The 23,052-nt window shown below is 37.1% G+C and overlaps 1 protein-coding gene and 2 pseudogenes across 2 annotated transcripts in view; all 3 read left to right on the plus strand.

Annotated features, from left to right (window-relative positions):
• UVRAG (UV radiation resistance associated) overlaps positions 1–23,052 on the plus strand; it is a 327,746-nt gene that overhangs the window by 201,207 nt on the left and 103,487 nt on the right. The gene's annotated exons all lie outside the window — the stretch shown is intronic.
• Positions 18,632–19,555, plus strand: LOC114218669 (small ribosomal subunit protein uS5 pseudogene; annotated as a pseudogene).
• Positions 20,678–21,092, plus strand: LOC114218670 (large ribosomal subunit protein eL31 pseudogene; annotated as a pseudogene).

Here is a 23,052-nt window from a genome sequence, read left to right on the forward strand (position 1 = left end):
GTGAACTGGAGGAAAGGTCAGTAGAAAATATATTGACCAAAACATAAAGAACAAAAAAGATGGGTTATATAGAAAAGTGCTAGACTTATGTAGGACCCAATAAAAAGGTCTAAGATACGTATAATTGGGGTCACAAAGTGAGAAAAGAAAGTACATAGGGTAAATGCAATATTTTAAGAGGTAATGATAGAATTTTTCAAATTTGATGAAACACATTAAGCTACAAATTCTAGAAGCATTAAATACAACCCATAGTAAGTACAAAGCAAACATAGGGAAATTATAGTAAAATAGCTGAAAACCAAAGACAAAGTGAAAATATTAAAAGTACCTAGAAGAAAAAAGACAGATTAGCATTAAAAGAGCATTAATAAGACTGAAAGCTAATTTCTCAATAGAATCTTTAGGAACCATAAAGGTGATGCAATGACATTTTAAAAGTACTATAAAGCGGGGTGCCTGAGTGACGCAGTCAATTAAGTGTCTAGCTCTTGGTTTCGGCTCAGGTTGTGATCTCAGGGTTATGAGATGGAGCCCAGCATCAGGCTCCATGCTCAGTGCAGAGTCTGCTTGGATTTCTTTCTCCTTCCCCCTCTGCCACTTCCCACCCCCCCTCAAATAAATAAATCTTTTTTTTTAAGTACTATAAAACAATACTGCCAACTTAGAATTCTATACTCAGTAAATAATCCTTCAAATTAAAGGCAAAATAAAAGACACTTCAGACCATTAAAATTGAGAAAATGCATCCCAGTAGACCTATACTAAGGGAAAAACTAAAGGCAGAATAAAAATAAACATAGCACAGAAACATGGAAATATTTGCAGGAAGGAAAAAAGACAATAGAAGGGGTAAGTATGTGGGATGCCTGGGTGGCTCAGTCAGTTAAGCATCTGCCTTCGGCATGGGTCATGATCCCAGGGCCCTGGGATCGAGTCCCACATTGGACTCCTTACTCAGTGGAGAGCCTGCTTCTCCCTCTGCCTGCCGCTCCCCCTGCTTGTGCACTCTCTCTCTTTGACAAATAAATAAACAAAATCTTTAAAAAAAAAAGAAAGGGTGCGTATATCTAAATTAATTTTGACTACAAAACAAATGGTAGGGTCATAAAATAATGAAATACATATACATAAAATATATGTGGAATTATAATGCATGACTAACACAAAAGTTGGGAAGTAGAAATGGAGTTAAAGTATTCCAAGATCCTAGCGTTGTTTGGAAAAGGGTAAAGATACTGCTTTGTAGTAGACTACTAAATCAAGGATGCATGTCATAATCTTGTAACTACTAAAAGAACTGTTGGGTACAAGCAAAAAATTAATACAGGATATAAATAGAAAAAAATTTAAGTACTTTATTAATCCAAAAAAAGGCAAGAAGAGAAAGGAAAAAACATTAAACAAGTGGGACAAATAGTAAATTTTTACTTATGAACCCAAACTTGTTCTGCAGTTACATTAAATGTAAATGTTATTAATATACTATTTAAAGATAAAAAACTACCCTTATCCTCCTTGCAAGAGGTACCTCAAATATAAGGACACAGAAATATCGAAAATATAAGAGTGAAAAAGATGTGTTATGCAAATATCCATATGAGAGCTAAGATAACTACACTAATATCAGACAAAATGAAGTTTAAGGCAATTTTAAAAAGTGGGGTGTTTTAAACTGTCAGTTATACACACACATACCTAAAAGCATGACTTCAAACATACAGACAAAAGTTCACAGAATTACAAGGAAATCACAATCATAGCAGAGGACTTTAAATTTTTTTACTAATTATTAGATAAAGCAGATAATCAGAATCTAAAAGACTTGAACAGTGCAATGAACTAGACCTGAGTTATGGGTAAAGAATATTGCACCAATGGCTATAGAATATACATTCTTTATTATTATTATTATTATTATGTTCAGTTAGCCAACATATAGTACATCATTAGTTTTTGATGTAGTGTTTGGTGATTCATTAGTTGCGTATAACACCAAATACATTCTTTTTCAAGTATACATGAGACATTTACCAAAATTGATTATGGTGGGCCTCAACAAATTTCAAGAGATTGAAGTAATTTACAGTATGTTTACTGGCCACAGTGGAATTTATGAGAGATTAATAATAAAATCCCCAAATGTACAGGTATTAAACAGTATACTTCTGTAAAACCTATAGGTCAAAGAAGAAACTGTAAAGGAAGTTTGAAATTATTTTGAACTAAATGATAAGAGAATATAGCATATGAAAGCTTGTAAGGTGTAGCTAAATCTGTTCCCAGAGGGAAATTTATTTCCTTAAATGTGTGTGTATTAGAAAAAAGAAGGATTTACAAATCATTCATCTAAGTCTCCTTTTGAAACCCCTAGAGAAAGAAGAGTTCATTAAACCCTAGGAAATTAGAAGGAAGGAAAGAAAGGTAAGAGCAGAAATTAGATGGACAACTGAACAATGGAAAAAAAATACAGGCAAAAGTTCTAACCTTTGGGACGCCTGGGTGGCTCAGTCGTTAAGCGTCTGCCTTCAGCTCAGGTCATGATCCCAGGGTCCTGGGATGGAGTCCCACATCGGGCTCCCTGCTCGGCGGGGAACCTGCTTCTCCCTGTGCCTGCCGCTCCCACTGCTTGTGTGTGTGTACTCTCTCTCTCTGGCATATAAATAAAAAAATCTTTATTTAAAAAAAGAAAAAAATTCTAGCCTTTGAAACAACTGGAAAATGGATAAGCCCTTTAGACTAATTTAGAAAGAGGAGATAGGCGAAACAAGTGTAAGTAAAGGGAAAAAAAGACGTCACTACAGATATATAGACATTAAAAAAGATAAGATCTTAGGAACAACATTGTGCTTTCAATTTGAAATTCAAATGCAATTGGCTACATTTCTAGAAAAACACAACTTTCCAAAACTGATATGTGAATGATGGAGTTTAGAAAACACTGCACTTGGCTAAAGGGAAGTGGATATAGATGATTCTAGGTCAATTATTCTCAACACTGGCTGCGCATTATTGTCACCTGGGGAGCCTTTAAAAATGAGCTCCTGACCCCCAGATTCCTGTCTTCTTCCCCAGAAATTCTGATTCAGTTAACAGGGCCCAGACATGAGGGGGGTTTTTTGTTGTTGTTGTTTTGTTTTGTTTAAAGCTCCTGAAGTGATTTTATTAATGTGCAGTCGGGTGAGAACCGCTGTTCTAGATTGAGAGACTGTTGTGTTCATTGGAATGAAGAAATGAAATATTCTCCACTATATTTAGGAAACTGCAAGAGGAGAGGCAGAAAAGGTAGGCACCAAATGGAGGAATTTAGTACTGTATCTGGTAGGACAGTGACACTCAGCTTGTAAATAGAGGGCAGGGAGCACATGTTTACTTTAAATCAGTGCCTTTTAAAACCATTGGTTAGTTGATAGCCGAAGTATTATTTCAGAAACATATAAAGAGATCCTGAAATGTATATGTTTGACAAAAGGGGACATTGGTGGGTTTTCTTTTCTCTTTTTTAAAAAATTGATGTGAAATTCACGTAAGATTAACTTTTTTAAAGTGTACAATTCTGTGACATTTAGTATGTTTGCATTGTTGTGCAACCACCACCTCTGTCTAGTTCCAAAACACTTAATGACCCCAAAAGAAAGCCCTGTACTCATTAAGCAGTCACTCCCTATTCTTACCCCGCCCAGTACCCCCTCCCCCCAGCTCCTGCTAGTGACCCATCTGCTCTCTGTCTCTGTAGCTTTACCTATATTCTGGGTATTCCATATAAATGGAATCATACAATATGTGACCTTTTGTTTAAGGTTTCTTTGACTTAGCCTGTGTTTTCAGGGGGTATCCATGTTGTAGCATAATCAGTACTGCATTCACTTTTACGGCCAAATAATATTCTAGTGAATGTATATACCACATTTTGTTCATCCATTTATCTGTTGATAGACGTTTGGGTTATTTCCACCTTTGGCAGTTGTGAATAGCGCTGCTCTGAGCATTCATGTACAAGTATTTGAGTATCCATTTTCAGTTCTTTTGAGTATACATCTTGAAGTAGAATTTCTGGGTCATACGGTAATTCTATGTTTCACTCTTTGAGGAACCACCAAATTGTTTTCCAGAGCAGCTACACCACTTTACATTTCCTGGTGTGAATATCATTGTAATTTTCATTTGTATTTCCTTAATGACTAATGATGTTGAGCATCTTTTTGTGTCCTTGCTGCCATTTGTTTATCTTCTTTGGAGAAATAATCTGTTCAAGTCTTCTGCCTGTTTTTTAATTGGATCATTCATTTTTTTTTTTAATTGTTGAGCAGGAAGACTTCTTTATGTATTCTGGATACTAGATCCTTATCAGATATATCATTTGTAAATATTTTCTTCCCATTCTCTGTGTGGTTGTTATAGTTTAAGGCCTAAAACTAAGGTATGTATTATGTGCAGCCTTGATGTCTGGTGAAACCTGGAAGGCCTAGAATATCCCCTCCCTTTGCTGCTCCTGTGGATAAAGGTCCCTTATCTAAACAAGACTCCTTATCCAGGGACCTAGGTGTAGTTTCTTCTTATTCCTGAGTAGTGAATTTCAGTTCCTTGCCAGCCAGGGAATTGTAGAAAGAAACCAATCACATCTTCCCACAGGGACCAGTCAGCATTGCCTCCTTTTAATACAAAAAAGTCTTGTCTCCCACAGACCCTGGTTGTTCACTATCTTCCTGTGTGTAACCCTCATGTAACCCTGCATGGCATGTAGTGTCCTCCTCCCTGGGCTGTGATTGTATGTGACTAATAAGCTGCTCTCAGTCTCATCTGTCATTCATAGATTCTCTCTACTGTTTTTTTATTCTCTATTTTATCTCCACTCTATTATTTCCCTCATTCTGCTAGCTTTGGGTTTTGTTTTCTGTTTCTTTAGATGTAAAGTTAGGTTATTGATATAAGATCTTTCTTTTTTTGAAGATTTTTATTTATTATTTGGGAGAGAGAGAGTGCCCGTGCAAGAGCTAGGGGAGAGGTAGGGGGAAAGGGGCAGAGGGGGAGGGAGAGGGACAAGCCGACTCCATGCTGACCACAAAGCCTGACATGGGACTCAATCCCAGGATCCCACAACCCCTGAGATCATGACCTGAACAGAAACCAAGAGACGGGTGCCTGACTGACTGAGCCACCCAGACACCCAAGATCTTTCTTTTTTTTAATGTCAACGTTTAATTCTATAAATTCCCACATCCTATTAATTTAGTATGTTGTGTTTTTATTTTTATTCATCTCAAAGTACTAATTCCCTTCATTGACCCATTGGTTGTTTAAGAGAGTTTGTTTAATTTTCATATATATATGAATTTTCTAGTTTTCCTTCCATTATTTATATCTACTTTTATTCCATTGTGATGGAGAAAATAATTTGTGTGATTTCAGTATTTTAACATTTTTATGACTGTTTTGTGGCCTAACATATGATCCATCCTAGAGAATGTTCCACATACATTTGAGGAGAACGTGTATTCTACTGTTGTTAGATGCAGTATTCTATATATATCTGTTAGGTGTAGTTAGTTTTATAGTATTGTCAGGTCCTCTATATTTTCATTGATCTTCTGTCTAGATATTTTATCCATTATTGAAAGTGTAGTATTAAATATACTCTTGAACTATTATTGTAGGACTGTGTCTTCATTTCTGTCAATGTTTGCTTCATTTTGGGGCTCTTTTGGGGCTCTTTTGTTTGGTGCTTCTGTTTTTAGTTATTTCTTCTTGATGAATTGACCCGTTCATTGACCTTTTTGCCTTTTTTTTTTTTTTTAAGATTTTATTTGAGAAAGAGAGAAAGCATTAGCAGGGGGGAAGAGCAGAGGGAGAGGGACAGGCAGACTCCCTGCTGAGAGAGAGCCTACCTGGAACTCTTGATCCCAGGACTCCCAGATCAGGATCACCACCTGAGCTGAAGGCAGATGCTTAACCAGTTGAGCCACCCAGGTGCCCCAACCCTTTTTGCTTTTTGTAACAATTTTGACCTAAAGATTGTTTTGTCTGCTATTAGTATAGCCACCCCAGCTTTCCTTTGGTTACTGTATGAATGGAACATCTTTTCCATCTTTTCACTTTAAACCTATTTGTATGTTTGGATCTAAAATGAATCTCTTACAAACAGCATATTTGGATCATGTTTTTTAATCCATTCTGCAAATCTCTGCCTTTTGATTGGAGAGTTTAATCTGCTTACATTTAATATAATTATTTGTATGGAAGTACTATTTGTTTTCATTTTGCTATTTGTTTTCTGTATTTCGTATACCTTTTTGTGCTTCATTTTTTCCATTACGGCCCCCCCCCGTTTTTTTTGATTCAGTACACATTTTTGATTTGGTATACCATTTCCTTTTCAATATATTTTAAAGATATTTTCTTATTCATTACCCTGGGGATTACAGTTAATATATATAATAAATATCCTATATTTATAACAGTCAAATTTGAATTGATAACAACTTAGCTTTAATTGTATACAAAACTCTGCCCCTTTGTATCTCCGTCCTCCCACCTTTATGTTGTTATTGTCAGAAATTAATCTTTATACACTGTGTGCCCATAATACTTTTTCATTTACCTATGCAGTTACCTTTACTGGCGATCACTATTTCTTTGTACAGCTTTGAGTTTGTCTGGTGTCCTTTCATTTCAACATGAAGCCTTCACTTCTTGCTTTCAGTAAGCCTAGCACTCAGCCAAAGGTGAAAGCCTAGGACCTTCTCAGGTCTTTTCTGAGTATGCATCCTATTCTGGGCATGTAGGTAACTTCTTCCTTCCCCAGTTATATACAGGCACTTTTGAAAACACTAATTTTTCAAAGAAACTCTCCCCAGCTTTACCTCCCAGGTTTTAGACAGTCTTTTGTATGTCTCAGCCTTGATCTTCTGTACAAGGAGGCTATGGGATTTGTTTGCCTTATATCTTGAACAATGTCCCCTGCTTTTCACCTCTGAGTGAGTAGTTTGGACTATGCAAAGCCAAGGCAAGCCCCTTGCATTGTACTTCGAGTAGCCCCCAGACAAATTAGGACAGACAGACATAAATGTTTTTGGAATAAAGTCTGCTTGGCTCTCTTATGCACTGGGGATCAAGGCCCCACAATGGCAGGCTACTTTCTTCAAGATCACTGCTGAGTTGGGGATAGAGTTAAGGATAGTGTGAATAGAAATTCTGTGAAGCTTTCCTCTTGATTTTGAGTTTCCTTTTTCTTGATTCAGTGTTCAGCCTGTTGTACACTCTTGACTTTTTCCAGAGTTTTAGTAAAGTTGATTCTAACAGTTTTTGCTTTAAAAAAAAAAGTTTCTCTGGAGGGACAAGTCCTTAGATCTACCTCCTCCTCTTTTTTAGCTGCCATCATTCCATTTGTTTGTTTAATGATGAAAAACATTACTTATAAGGGATGAAGGGGACCCATGATTTTAATTAAGCATGACCACATAACATCACCTTGTAGTTTTGAGAATGGTCACTCCTCCCAACATTCCCTAGCTTCCATATTAAACAAATTAAATATCTCTAGGTTTTTATCAAATTTATCAAATTATCAAATTTGTACATTGTGATATGACTTAAAATATTAGTTATGTAAGAAAAGCAGTTTGGGAGCTTGAAGGAAGGGTGTCCCTTAAAATGATATTCTCTCTCCAGATCAGCTGCACACTTTAATTTGTGAAGGAGCAGCTTAACATGTGGGCAGCTCCAAATAGTATGCCCCAGTGTGAGTAGTAGCAATAATTTGTTTATCAATTAATTTATTTTCCTAACTAGTTTGGGAAGGCCAGCTAGATTTAGGTTATTGTGTTACCCATTTCTTTGGCAGCCACAAGAAACACAGGAATTGCATTTTTGTGAACTAATTTTTGCATTTTACCTCTGTCTTCCCCCTTTACTGAAACATATATTGTATTTTATTGATTCTAATATAAATATTTTTGACATTTTCATGTTGTTAAAAATGAGGTGCATCTTACAATTAATGGCATGCCATATTATGATTGAGAGCATTTATCTTTTCTTAGTGGTACATAAATTAATGATGCAGTTCACAGTTGATGCTGTCTTAGATTTTATAAACTATCAAATATTTTAGGTGGCTTTATGCAGTTTAGTAAAACACTTTGTATCCTTTTTGGAACAACATAGATGTACAAATAGATGTATAAATAAAAATAAATTTATTGATTATGCTTGTTGATTGAATCAATCTCTCAGTTTTTCTTAGCCTGGATCATTGGAATAGCAGATGAGACCTGGTTTTCTTTTCTTCTGAGTGTGTCAATGTTGATGTAAACCTTTCCAGGTTATTAGATGGAATCAGGTCTTCATGGGAGATGGAAAATAGGAATTGAATGACTCATCGGATACATTATACTTGTTGTAATCGGCCTACGAATCTCAGCCTCTGCCCTCTCTGATTACCTGCTTCATCTGGCTATTGGCACATGAGATAGTGGAGTTCAGAGTCCTATTTAGCCAGTTTTGCTGTGCAGGTGGGTGGAGACAGTTCTTTGTCTGGCCTGTTTGAAACACAGGTTTGAACTGCTGATGCCTTGCCTAAACCATTACTTGTGCACCTGCACACTGTAAAGGGAAACTCTGAAATCTGTGCTGCATTCATTTTGAGGCTCAGACCACAAAACACGAAGGAATGTAACCAGAGTCCAGCCACAATGTTCTTTTACCCTTTATTTCTTCTTTCACTGAGGACTGAAAAGTAGGTTTTAAAGTGATTTTTGAAATGAAATGTATTAGTCATTGTTATTGTGCTACTTAACTGTCTGCTAGATGATACGTTCCGGATGGATTATTGAAACAATCATTGAGCTAGGACATAGCCAGTCAGAGCATATGGCTTTTTCAAGCCCTCAAAAAATGTCTTAAGGTTGTTGTTTTATTCTCAGAAGGAGTGGTATAATTGGCACGCACTTTCGAAACTTCCTGACCTGTCCACAACAAGACTTTTACAAAACTCTAAAAGATGGGTAACTGTTTTTCTATAATGGAATCATTGGCACCTAGACACATGTTAATGCTGCTTTTCCCATTTACTTGATTGTTTTGTTCTTATGTTTATTCCTATGGAAGATCTTGGACTAAACCCTAGGAGTTGTCTTTTTTACCTGGCTGATTCTGGTTTCTTTTAGAGACAGAAATTTTAGAGTATATAAAGAAAATATGGTGTGTTCAAAAACAGATAATATTGGGCCCAGATCATAGTCATTGCATGTAGATCTGATGCCCATGAGAGAAGGAATGGTCTGTTTTAATTATCTAACACCTTTTCTGTGACTGAATGCATAAGGCAGTCATATATGCTTATATATAAGGAGACTGGTCAGACAGGTTCCAGTCCTGTGACTAGAGTCTTTTAGTTTTCTTGCAGCCACCGTGGCATGTCTAGATGTTTCTGGAGCTTGCTCTTCAGCATAACTAGATTGCATTTTGCCAGGAAGGAGGAGACAGGAATTTTCAGAGTGGCCATGAGCTGAGAGACTCCCTATTTCTCTATTCCTTCAGCCTACTTTTTGACTTGGCAACACTGACTTGTTGAATAAATGAATGAGAATTTTTCTAATGGTATCTCCTTGAAGCAATTAGGATACCATGAACATTGCTTGCAAAGAAGGAAATTCTCTATAGAAATAGTGACCAGGACCTGGGTTTTCGTTGGTATAAAACTTATATTAAAAACACAAATGTTTTTAGACTGCTATACTTCTGACTCTTCATTTCTATTATTACCTGCTTCAGGCATTCTTAACTACCTGCTGACACATCTTATATTAAGAATGACAGACTCCTTCCTATAAGAATCCTCCGCTTCTCTTTGTTAATCAAGCTGTTTTAATGCAGACCGTTCAGAATTGGGTTGCTGTTTTCACTAAATTAGCATCTGTTTGCTTTCATAGCATCCAGTTAAATCTGATGGCCTCCTTCCAGAAGTAGAGATTTTCACATCATGATTAGGCTTCACTGCTGTGGCTTTAATTTTCAACTCTTCTCTTTATCCTATAAATTTGAATATTCTTTATAACCTTTCATTTTCATTTTATTATAGTTTGCTGCTCAGATGCTGGCATTTAGAACACTCAGTATCCTAGATCTCAGACCTTAAATTGAACAACAAATGTGATAACTTAAGGCAGTTGGGTGGACCAAATGCTTTGGTGTTTTTTTTTTTTTTAATTTTTTCCTTGCTGTATAACTTAAAAGTATAATCAAACAAATATTTTTCAAGGTGACTAATATTACTGAAATGAATGCAATTATTCTTTCAGCTTTTTCACTTTACAGGAATATGACCTAGGATGAAAAAATCTCTGTTAGTGTGAAAACTTTCCCAAATGTCTGTGGTCTGACTCCATTATAACTGCCTAAGGGAACACCATGGAACGAACAAAAATGAAGATAGAAAAAAAATGTTTATGTCTATGAAGAATTACAGATTCATTGTGTTTTAGAACCAGAGTATTATCAGATCCTATGACTTAACCCTTCAGTTCACACATGGAGAAACAGGTTGAGAAATGAAATGAGGTCATGTAACAAGTTAATTAAGCATTCACTTTAATATGGCCCACTGAGGAAAGCAAGCCCAGAAGATGGTATGCTAACTATAAGTGTAGTACTTTTAAGCAAACACTTGGGAGATGAAATAAGTATGTTTATCAAGAAGGGGCTGTATATGAGACTGAAATACTGTTCTTCCTGATTTAGGGAAATCTCTTTGATGAAAATACCATGATGTGAATTCTTGTATGTTGTCATTCTGTTAAGTTCTGGTGAAAAAGGTTAATTATTTAAATCCCATTTATCAGTTGGTTCACTTGACATTTGTTTTTTTCTCTAAAAGGTACAATGTAAAATGCCTCTCTTTCCTTCTCTCTCTTGCCTCAATTTATTTAAATTTGGTAGGATTTGTCTTGATTTTTTATTTCCAATTATATAAGGCTTTAGAATTATGTGGGCTTCACCTCTTATCACTGAGCCGCTGTGGAAATGTCCTCTCTGAGTCTTGGTTTGCCTGATATAATACCCATGCCACTAGGTTATTATGAGGATTAAATGAAGCACAGTGCTTGGCACATGGAAGATGCTCCCAGTAAAATCTGCAGCTCCTTTTATGTATACATTGAGCTTTGGAACTGGAATTCCAGGCAGCCATGTAATTTTTTTTATTAAATGTAGATGCTAAGAGGAAAGGTGGACATAAGGAAAGGTTAAGGAAAATCAAAAATCCCAGTGGCATAGCACTAGGTTTTCTTTTATAGTAATGCCACGAAGTACATCATTTTTTCAGTCAGTGATATCAATGCAAAGGACTAGTGAGGTTTCCCATAGTGCTGGGGAAAAAACTTCCAGGTCTGAAGACTTGGCTCTTTGACTTCAACTATGCAGGGAGGTTAGTGCCTGTTATCTACTAATGAGTCAAGCAAGTGTCTGTATCCTAGAAGCTATCAGTTTAGTGAGTGCTGAAGGAAAATACAGCATGTTCAAACAAACTGTTTCCCAGCCTGGCCTGCTACTTACTTTTTTGGTCTTATCCCAGTTCCCTCTGAGTTCATAACCAATGCTTCAGTCTAACTGTTGGTTTCCAGATATATTACATTATTTTTCACCTTGATATTCTTTATGCTATTCTGCTTATCTGGAATGCCTGGAATTGTTGTACATAAAACCCTTCTCTTTTTATCTAAAACTTTTCTCATAAACTCTTGATTTCCTATAGTTTGGTGTATTCTCATAGCCTTCCTTAATCCTATGAGCAGTTCTCTCTAAGTACTGTCTCAGAATGAAGTTAAGTTTATGTATACTCTTTTTCATTTAACAACAATCCAGTGATACAAGTCATGTGCTAGAGTTGTCTGTCCTCTTCTTATCCAAAATATTTTCAGTGTAGAAACTGCATCTTACTTGGCATCAAACTTAACTCCATTGCCTTGCAGAGAGCCTTGTATTGTGTAGACACTCAATAAATATTTCTTGAATTGAATTAGGAGAGCAAAAGAGATGTTCAGTTTTTGGAAATGCTATTAGGTAATCTGACACTCCACACCGTAGGCCCATAGTTTTAACTCTAGATGCTCTGGCCAGGACGATCATTATTTCATACGGTCCCGTAGGACCATGGCAAGCTATTAACTCCAGTGCCTGTTGTAATCCCAGGCACAGGCAGCAGTGCTGATGGGGTTGTGTTCAGGAGTGAGAGCAAAAAGCATGTTTTAAAATGAGGAATCCCCATGGAAATTTAAGCAGGAGCGATCAACAAAATAAAAATGCAGAAGGTGGTTGCTGGGTGAGACAGGAAATGAACACCTTGTGAAGATTAGGCATTCCATTGAGAGAAGGGAAATGTGGGAAATGAGTCCAAAGTAATTGTGCAGCTATTTCATTGCTGACACTTGGAAGCATATTGTTGTGTGTGTTGTTTTTAATGAAGTGTGCTTTTACAGTGCTGATGTTATTATCTGGATGAGGAAGTCTTCTCTAGTATTATTGTCATCTCAGCTTTCTGCAACTAACTAAATTAAAATACAGTAATGTAATGGGACAGCGGGATAAAAAAGAAAACCAGATGACTCTGACATGTGACCCCAACTTGAACTTAGTGCTTTTCTTGTTTGCAGTGTACTCAAATCAGAATAGAGGTTCAGTGTAATGTTTGGCAGGGTTGGTGGAGGAGGATAAAATATTTAGTTAATAGTGGACTATGTCATGGTGTCATGGGGTAAAGAACGTTACATTATTAGAATATGTGAAATCAGTGTTTCTCAAGAGAGCACCAGGGAGCTCTCCAGGTAGTCCATGAATTGGCTTTTTGGAGTCTGCCAATATGTATCATATGACAGTATAGATGCTTTGGGTTCTGATATGAATTAATCATTTACTCTAATAAATGAGACTTTATTTTGTTGGTGTTACATTGAAGGTAGCACTGTTCTTTTCTTTAGTTCTTATATGTTTGATTTTTTGGTAGGCAAATAATGAGAGATATGGGGATAACTGTATCAAGCCAGAAAGTTTGGAGTAGGTGATTTATGGACTCTGTTTTTCTGAAGAAACAAATGCATGGAAAGAATAAAAAAATTATTTTTAGGTACATGTGAACTTATTTTAACTTCCCAAAACATCATATGATAATAGTTCTTTAGACAATTTTCTCTCATTTTTTAAGCTTTGTTTATTTGAGAGAGAGAGAGAGAAAGAGATATTGAGCACAAGCAGGGGGAGGGGCAGAGGGAAAGAGAGGGGTGGGGAAGCAGACTCCCTGCTGAGCAGGGATCCTGATGCGGGGCTCCACCCCAAGATCCTGAGATCATGACCTGAGCCGAAACCAAGAGTCAGAGACTTAACCAACTGAGCCACCCAGGTGCCCCTCTTTAGACAATTTTCTAAGGATAACATTTATGTCCAGGATAATAGTATCATTATAAAACAATTTTATGTCATTCTTTTAACCAGAGAGTTCTATTTGCTGCCATATTTTTATACCCCTCCCCGTAATAATTTATAACTAATAAGATCACCAAACATTACTGCTGAATCAGATTAAATGATCGACTGGTTTTCATAGTGTTTTTCTTCTCTAATTCCTTGAAATGAAAAATTGATAGGAGAGTTAACTCATACATAGTTAATTCACAGGAGAGTTAAATTATAAAAAGGTTACATCACAGCAGTCAAACCATGTATTGAGGACTAGTCCGTTATCAGTTACTGTTCAAGATGCCAGCATTAGGTAAAATCATTCATTGCTGAAGTGGCATCAGGAATGGACAGTAAGTGGGCAGACAGTCATGCATAGCATGATAAGGGCCATGTTGGAGATCAGAATGGGGTTGAGTCGGGGGTGGCCAGCATAGGCATGCATGAGGAGATGGCCCCTAAACATCAGAGCTTCTGCGTGTAGAAGATTAAGAGATGTTCCAGCTAAGGCTAGATGCAGCAGACCAACACATACACTGACACAAAAGAGGTATTACACCTGTCCATTGACCAAAGCTTCCAGTGTCTCACCTAGCTTTGTAAAGTGACTTCACTTGAAGTTGCTCAGCAGTTTTCTTCAGGCATAGATAAAAGAAGGAAAAATTTATATTTCAGTCTGTAGTCTATGTAAAAATAAAAATGACTCTCAAAGTTGATTAGCTATAAGTGGTTAATATCAATATACATTTATTCAAGGCATAGTAATATAACTTTATAAAGTATTTTGGATCACAGATTGGTTATGATAAATATATGACTAATTTGACTTAAACATACATTCACTTTTGTATGTATTAACAGGGATAAAAACCATATTGGTATTTAAATAATAAAAACTGTGTATTCTAAAGTTAGGAAAGGAGAAATCATGAACTTCCCATTTCAGTCTTTTGAAAGAACTTTGGCATTAAACACACCTTGAATCAGTTTATTTCACCTCACCATCCTCAGTGTACTCATCTGAAAATGAAGATAATGACTTTAGAGAAATGTGAGGAGTAAAAGAATTTATATAAAATTACCATTGCATATGGTCATTCAGTAAATATTTGTACCCTGAATAAATGCACACAGTAGTCACAGCATTGATTTCTTTCCCATCTACCTGAACTTTTTGATCTTACTTTTTTCCAGTAGAAATGAAAAACTTGGAAAGTCCTTAGTTTTCAATTTGGAAAGGATCTCTTAAATGAATCACAGAAACACAGACCATATTATGAGAAATCCATAAATTTGTCATTAGAAAAAAACTTGTTTAAAACAAAAGAAAACATACACAAAAATGAAAAGGCAAGCTACATATCGGAAAATATTTTCTAGCACATAAATTAACCAAGGGTCAGTATCTAGAATATATAAGTAAAACCTTTATATCATCAATAAGAAAAGGAACAATCATCCCAACAGGAATATGGACCTAGTATGTAAAGAAGCTGTTACAGAAGAACAAGCCCTAAATGTCTAATAACGTAAGAAAAGATACTCAGGTCGGGCAAATACAAATTTATACCAGAAGAGATACAACCTGGGAAAAATAGAATGTTTTAGTACCTAATTTGGTGAACATTTCTAGGAAAAGGAGCTCTCATCCTTTGTGAAAATTTCAGTTAATCTATTTCAGAGGATAATTTGATAATACAAACCTTTACAAACCTTTCCCAACAACCTCACTCCCGGTTTATATACTAGATTCCTGAGTAGCTTTTATATGGATGTGGTCTACAAATGTTTATTGTATCCCATTATGATAGATAATTAGATTATCTCTTGGTTACCTCTATTCTGTATTAAAATTATTCACAATTATATAGCTGGCATTTAATTTTCTTAAAGTGCATCTATCCTTTTGTACTGTTCCTTTCAGAATCTCTATTACTATAAAACATTCTTTTCTTTTACAACTACTTCCTTTAAGCCTGGAATACATGTTTCTTCATATACAGCTTCTTTCTCATTACTAACACAGGGTTGATGTGGGTGGTTACTTTTTCTCATAATTCATATCATTTCTATATACCAGTTCTTGATTGGTTTTAAATTTATAGCAGTAGTTCTCCCTATTTCCTTTAGAGCAAATATTGATGTTAATAATGCCTAGAATTTTGAGTGCTACTCATTTATATTATTGGAAACCTTTTTAAAAGACTTACAAACGAATTAATTTTTCCCATGCTGCTTGTTAGTAACTCTCATTAATGTAAATGATGGCTCCCAGGTTCATGGTGTGGAGAGTCTAGTGATGAAATCCTAGAAGTGTTAACTGTAGTAAGTTATAGAAATTTATTGCTCTGAGTTAATTAAACACACCAATAAGCAACTGAAGCATTTTATTATTTTAATTTGTATAAATATAAGGTTGGTAAGCTAATGAGAAGTGGCAGGTCTCTTGGAGTTTGATTGACACCTGTACTAAAACTCTTTTAAATGTGTAGATGACGCATGAATTTATTGAGACAACTTATGTTGTAAGATATTCCATACAGGAAATATTTGTTTTTGAGTGTGCAGTAGCATAATTTTGTCATTCCAGCTTTAAAAAAATTACTTACTAGAGGAAAAACTTTTTTAGAAGCAGCCTCCTAATACTGAATTTGCTAAATATTGTTCTGCACGAGAGACAGAATTTATTTTATTATTTTCTGGTTTCTGTATTAATTGTGGTCTCTGCTTAAATCACAAAATAGGAGATTCATAAGCTGGTTGAAAAGCAATTTGGTAAATAGCCTGTTATTTTCCCTCAGATTTTCAGGGGAAATGATAGGTAGTAGTATTCCATTCTAAGAAGATACGGGTTAGTCACATTAAATTGTGAGAAGCTCCCCTTCCCGTTTTTGTATCATTTTGGGGGAAGCCTACCTGTCTTTTTAGTATGCAATTTGGAATAAGCACTTAACTCAGTTTTGTACTATTAAGTGCAAATTCAAAATCAAGCCATATAGTATCAGAATTATAGGTGCACAAATGAACCTACTCACCTATTTATTCATCATATGTTTAGTAAGTGTGTAATGTATGGCAGACATTGTTCTAAGTCTTTGGAATACAGTATGAGCAACATCAGCAATTAAAACTATCTTTTTTTTTTCTTTAAAATAAATGATTAGTGGGTGCCTGGGTGGCTCAGTTGGTTAAGCAACTGCCTTCAGCTCAGGTCATGATCCTGGAGTTCCCAGATCGAGTCCTACATGGGGCTCCCTGCTCAGCAGGGAGTCTGCTTCTCCCTCTGACCCTCCCCCCTCTCATGTGCTCTCTCTCTCTCTCTCATTCTCTCAAATAAATAAAATATTTTAAAAAATAATAAATAAAATAAATGATTAGTTTAAAATCAATCCCACAAATAGTACTATCTGCCATATGAATAGACTTTATGCTAGATGGTTTTACAGAACAGATACAGACTAAGAAAGTGAGCATATTATCTAAACTTATTATTTAATTCAAGAAATAACAAAAACTACCTTATTTCATGCCGTTTATTCAGTATCACTTCTTTCTTTATCTGGTATGCCCTTGTCTTGTGAACACATTGTAGGATTAATTAGGCATCCCCTTGGGAGAGCAAGAAAGACCATTCAGTCTGAGCAAAGAAAGATATGGCCGGTAGAGGTGGTTTGGGAACAGTCTCAACAGCCATTTTGTTGTTAAAAGTAAAGGACTGATTATTGACTAGAAAGTACTTTATAGTTTTGGGACCAACTTAAAAGTTACTTTGCTCAGGATATCTATTTTAGTTTTTTGGCTTTTCAAGTGAAAATAACATGCTTAAATGACCCAGTGCTTATTCCCAGCAAAAATATGCTAGCATGAGGACCTATTTGTTTGACAAGTTTAATTCAGAGGGATGTTAAATAGTGTTTATCTGCTCAAACCTAGCCAGTGAAATAAAAGGTTATAATATTGAATTAGAAATACCATGATTTATTGTTACGAGTTTCACACATGGGTGTGCCTGAGTGTACACATGTATAGACATAGAGCAATATCAGATAATACTTAAAAACACAAGGATTCCTAGAATCATTATGTTCACCAGATATCTTTTGAGTAAAATATCCTCTTTTCTCTATTGTGTTCCAAACATTTTAACTCCTAGAAGATACTAAAAATAAGATTCACCATAAATACACATAAAGACTGCCCAATCTACTATCCGTCCAGGAGTAGTATACTCACTGAAGGTTAAATTGTTTATGGCTTCTTCAATTGACTCTTTTTCCACTCTAATCTTTTATAAAACATCCTGGGAATAGAAAATCCAGAGGGGAAATTCAAGGACTCAGGTGGGAAAGAAGCCAAAAAATAGAATGCACACCTTTGGAAATAGAAATAATAATTTGAAAAAAAAAAAAGGCTTTTAAATATATTCAGAATTCTCAAAAGATAAAGGAGGAAATAGCATCCATAAAACAAGAATGGGGGCTTATGAAACAGAAATAGGCAATTGTGGCTCAAAAAAAGATTTTTTAGAAGGTCGTATTGGAAAGGAAAAGTCTCTTTCTTAAAAAACAAAACAAAACAAAAAACCTCTTAAGATAAATACTAGACTGGACACACTTAAGGAGAGAGGACACACTTAAGAGAGAAATATATGAAACAGAACTTACAGGACATAGAGGATGATTGAGGTATCAACGTATAATAGGAATTCTAGGAGTAGAGATTAGAGGGAATGGCAAGGAAGAAATATTTTTTAAATGGTTAAGAAAAAAAATACAGAGAAGACTTATGACAACAAGAAAAAGGCAGATACAATAAAGATTGAAAAATCATATAATGTACTTTGAACAACTTTTAAAAGTTAGGATGGATTTTTCTTTTTTTAAAGAAATGTAACAATATTGATTCGAAAAGAAATGGGAACACTGAGTAAGTTTTTGTTTCCAGGGCGCCTGGGTGGCTCAGTTAGTTAAGCATCTGCCTTCGGCTCAGGTCATGATCCCAGGGTCCTGGGATCCAGTCCTGCATCGGGCTCCCTGCTCAGCAGGAAGCCTGCTTCTCCCTCCGCCTCTGCCTGCTGCTCTGCCTACTTGTGCTCTTTCTCTCTGTGTCAAATAAATAAATAAAATCTTTAAAAAAAATTAGTTTGTCTAAAAATGAATAGGATACTTCTCCGAGAGAACACGAAATGGCGGATGACGCCGGTGCTGCGAGAGGGCCCTGGAGGCCCGGGGGGCCCTGGAATGGGAGGCCGCGGCGGCTTCCACGGAGGCTTCGGCAGCGGCATCCGGGGCCGCAGTTGCGGCAGTGGTTGGGGCAGGGGTCAAGGCCGCGGAGCTCGTGGAGGCAAGGCCGAGGACGAGTGGATCCCCGTCATGAAGCTGGGCCGCCTGGTCAAGGACATGAAGATCAAGTTCCTAGAGGAGATCTATCTTTTCTCTCTGCCTATCAAGGAATCTGAGATCATTGATTTCTTTCTGGGAGCATCCCTCAAGGATGAGGTTCTGAAGATCATGCCTGTGCAAAAGCAGACCCGTGCTGGCCAGCGGACCAGGTTCAAGGCGTTTGTTGCCATCGGAGATTACAACGGACACGTCGGCCTGGGTGTCAAGTGCTCCAAGGAGGTCGCCACTGCCATCCGTGGGGCCATCATCCTAGCCAACCTTTCCATCGTCCCCGTGAGGCGAGGCTACTGGGGAAACAAGATAGGCAAGCCTCACACTGTCCCATGCAAGGTGACTGGCCGCTGTGGCTCTGTGCTGGTGCATCTCATCCCCGCCCCCAGAGGCACTGGCATTGTTTCAGCCCCTGTGCCCAAGAAGCTACTGATGATGGCCGGTATCGACGACTGCTACACTTCAGCCAGAGGCTGCACTGCCATGCTGGGGAACTTCGCTAAGGCTACTTTTGATGCCATCTCCAAGACTTACAGCTATCTCACCCCTGACCTCTGGAAGGAGACGGTGTTCACCAAGTCTCCGTATCAGGAATTCACGACTGTCTTGTGAAGACCCACACCAGAGTCTCTGTGCAGAGGACCCAGGCTCCAGCTGTGGCCACCACCTAGTTTTATACAAGAAAAATAAAGTGAACTAAAGCTTGTTAAAAAAAATTATAGGATACTCAAATTTTGGGGGGCACATTTGGGGCCTTTGTCCAGAAAATCATGGGAGAACCCCTTATTGCTGTCAGTATTCAATAAGAAGTTTCCATTTATAAATTAGTGAGTAAAAGGTGAAAGATTTATGCGATCTGAAGAGAAACCAGAGTATAAATTAGTGAAAACTTTAGCACAAAAATAGCAAACAGAAGAAGAAAGGAAGGAATCAATCTAGATTATATAAAGAACATTTTGGTTCAATAGTTAAAAAGAAACAGCTCAGTTGAAAAATAGTGAAAGGATGTTGCATCAGTCAGATTTCAGTCAGGAAAGCAGAATCACTGAGTGTTTGGCATAAAGGTAATTATTTATAGGAATAAGATATTACACAATTGTGAGAGAAGCTGAATAAGAGCCCGAAAGGGGGAGTTGGAGGATTAGAGAAAAGTCACTGACCGGCCCTTCAGAAGTCCAGTGCAGGTGGGCAACTCAGTCCAGGAAGTGGGAAGCAAGATCTGTCCAGCTGCTCAGCGGAACCCCAAAGGGGAGCAGGTGGAGACATCTATGGAAGACTGTTGCCACTGCATCTGGTAGTGGGCTTGGAGTCACGATTTGTCAGTAAGGCCAGCCGTTGGGAACAAAAGCTAGATGCAGAACAGGAGCACAAAGACCAGATGGACTCTGTAGGCAGCCTTATGTCTGCCTCTTTCTGTGTCTAACCACTGTGAACTTCAGGGTATAATGGCCGCTGCTTCACTTCTGTCTTCCAAACCTCATGCAAATTTATCTTTTGTTCAACTCTAGCCTGGATCCATATGGGCAATGGTATTCTGGGAAATAGTTCCAGCTTAGCCAAGTGAACACAGTAAAAACCCACAACAGATATGAATAGGCCCTATACTTTATTCTAGGAATATAAAGATAAATAAGAACAAGAGAATAGTAATCACTCAGAAAATTATAGTAGCTTTTGCTGTGTTTCAGGTACTGCTGTTATATATATCTTACAGCAGTTGTCACAGCCATCACAAAAGCAGTATGAGATTAATACTGTTATTATCTCCCTTATATTGATGTGTAGACTGAGTCACCGATAGGTCAAGAAATTTACTTCCGCTTTCCAACCAGGGCCCGGCAGAATGGCTCCCGCGAAGAAGGGTGACGAGAAGAAGGGCCGTTCTGCCATCAGCGAAGTAGTGACCAGAGAATACACCATCGACATTCACAAGCGCATCCATGGAGTGGGTTTCAAGAAGCGTGCCCCTCGGGCACTCAAAGAGATCTGGAAATTTGCCATGAAGGAGATGGGAACTCCAGATGTGTGCATTGACACCAGGCTCAACAAAGCTGTCTGGGCTAAAGGAATAAGGAATGTTCCATACCGTATCCATGTGCGGTTGTCCAGAAAACGTAACAAGGATGAAGATTCACCAAACAAGCTCTACACACTGGTTACCTATGTACCTGTCACCACTTTCAAAAATCTACAGACAGTTAATGTGGATGAGAACTAATCGCTGATTGTCAAATAAAGTTATAAAACTGAAAAAAAAAATTTACTTCCAAGGCTACACATTTTTCTTTAGGATTAACAGCAGCAACATTTTGGCAGAGTCTAGTAAAATGGGGACATACTTAGAGACTGTACATACATACTAGAGAAACTTGCTCACAGGAGGGCATATAAAGATAATATAATAAATTTATCATTTGTACTAACGAATAAATAGAAAAAATTAAACAGCTTACATCTCATCAGTAATGGAGTGGAGAAATCAAATTTGGAATATATGTAAGATGGAATACTAATTAGGACTTCAAAGGAACGCATTATACACACACACACACATATTGGCAAAAATAGTTCTCAAAAAACAATATTGAGGGGGAAAAGTTAAGTTGCAGAATGATATGCATGGCTCATTATTACTTATGTAAACATTTGAATTTTAAAAAGTATAAAAAGTGATATACACAGATGTTCACCAAATTTATAAAGCTTAGTGACTTGTGGGAGATGCTATGGCAGATGCAGTTGCTTGTCTACCCACAACCATTCTTGGCTTCCTTTTTATTAGTGAAGCTCAATTTCGTTACCCTTTCTCTTCATTTACTATATGGAAGGTGGGCCCCAGAGACTAAACCACAACTGGCTTTTTACCAACCATGGTATTCCCATTCCTCTCACCAGTGATTGGTTTTGACATAAAATATGTCACAGTTCTGGCTAGTTTTAAGGGGTGTTTCTGGGAGTGGTTTTATGCACTATGACAGACATGGCTAGGATGTTAATAATAATCTATTTCTTGATCTCAGAACTGGTTTCATGGGAGCATTAATTCTGTGAAAATTCAGTGGTTTTGAACTTACCTATATGTTGTACTTTAATGAAAAATGTATATATAATATATATGTGATGTATGACAAATGGCACGGGAGAAAAGTCCATCATCATCTACTATATGTTGTCTCCAGAAATGAGACCTGAATGTGTTGCAACCATTTTATGACCATGAATGGGTCTAAACCATCCCAAAGATGGGAAAACCTGAGTCCTGGATAAAGCCATCAAGTTCCTGAGTTAGCCAATTTTGGAACTAGTCTGTCTCCATTCTTCTTATTTAAATCAGTTGATTTGAGTTTTCTGTCACTTGAAGTTGAAAGCATCCTAACTGTTGTCAAAGATGGGGAAGTAGTTGGTGTGGGGGACAAAGGAGGCTCACTTTATTTGCAATGTTTTATTTATTTTAACTAAAAAATGCAAAAATAATATCAATTGTCAGGCCTAGGTAGTGGATATATAGTTATTTGCTTGTTATTCTCTAATTTTAAAAAATCTCGGAGCTCCTGGGTGGCTCAGTTGGTTAAGCATCCAACTCTTGATTTTGGCTCAGGTCATGGTCTCAGTGTCTGGAGCCCTGCATTGGGCTCCTCTCTGCAGGGAGTCTGCTTACCCTCATCCTCTCCACCTCCCCCCCCAACTCTCTCTCTCTCTCTCTCTCACTCTCTCTGAAATAAATAAATAAATCTTTTTAAAAAATCTTTAAAAATAAGGGCGCCTGGGTGGCTGAGTCAGTTAAGCATTGGACTCTTGATTTCAGCTCAGGCCATGATCTCAGGGTCATGAGATCAAGCCCCACTTCCGGCTCTCTGCTCAGTGTGGAGTTGACTTCTCTCTCTCTCTCTCTGTCTCTTAAATAAATAAATAAATAAAATCTTTAAAAATAAAAAGAAAGAAAAGGTGACAGATGAATTGTATAAACATCAGGAACAAAGATGTGGGAATGGTTACTGTAAGTTGAGGAACAGCTGGGAAATATTTTTTGGCAAATGAATCAAGAACTAATTTGTATTCATTTAATAAATATTTACTGGGCTTTTACTGTGTGTAAGCAACTGTGACATTCAGCTTGGGACTTATACTTGAAATCACTATGTTTTGGGGGGTTTTTTTGTTTGTTTTTATAAAGAGCATCTTAATATGTTGGTACATGTCTTCAGTGTTCTGT

Source organism: Eumetopias jubatus, unplaced genomic scaffold, assembly GCF_037043125.1.
Source record: "Eumetopias jubatus isolate StellerSeaLion01/CBP00866 unplaced genomic scaffold, mEumJub1_p1.0 scaffold_13, whole genome shotgun sequence".
NCBI classification, from domain to species: domain Eukaryota; kingdom Metazoa; phylum Chordata; class Mammalia; order Carnivora; family Otariidae; genus Eumetopias; species Eumetopias jubatus.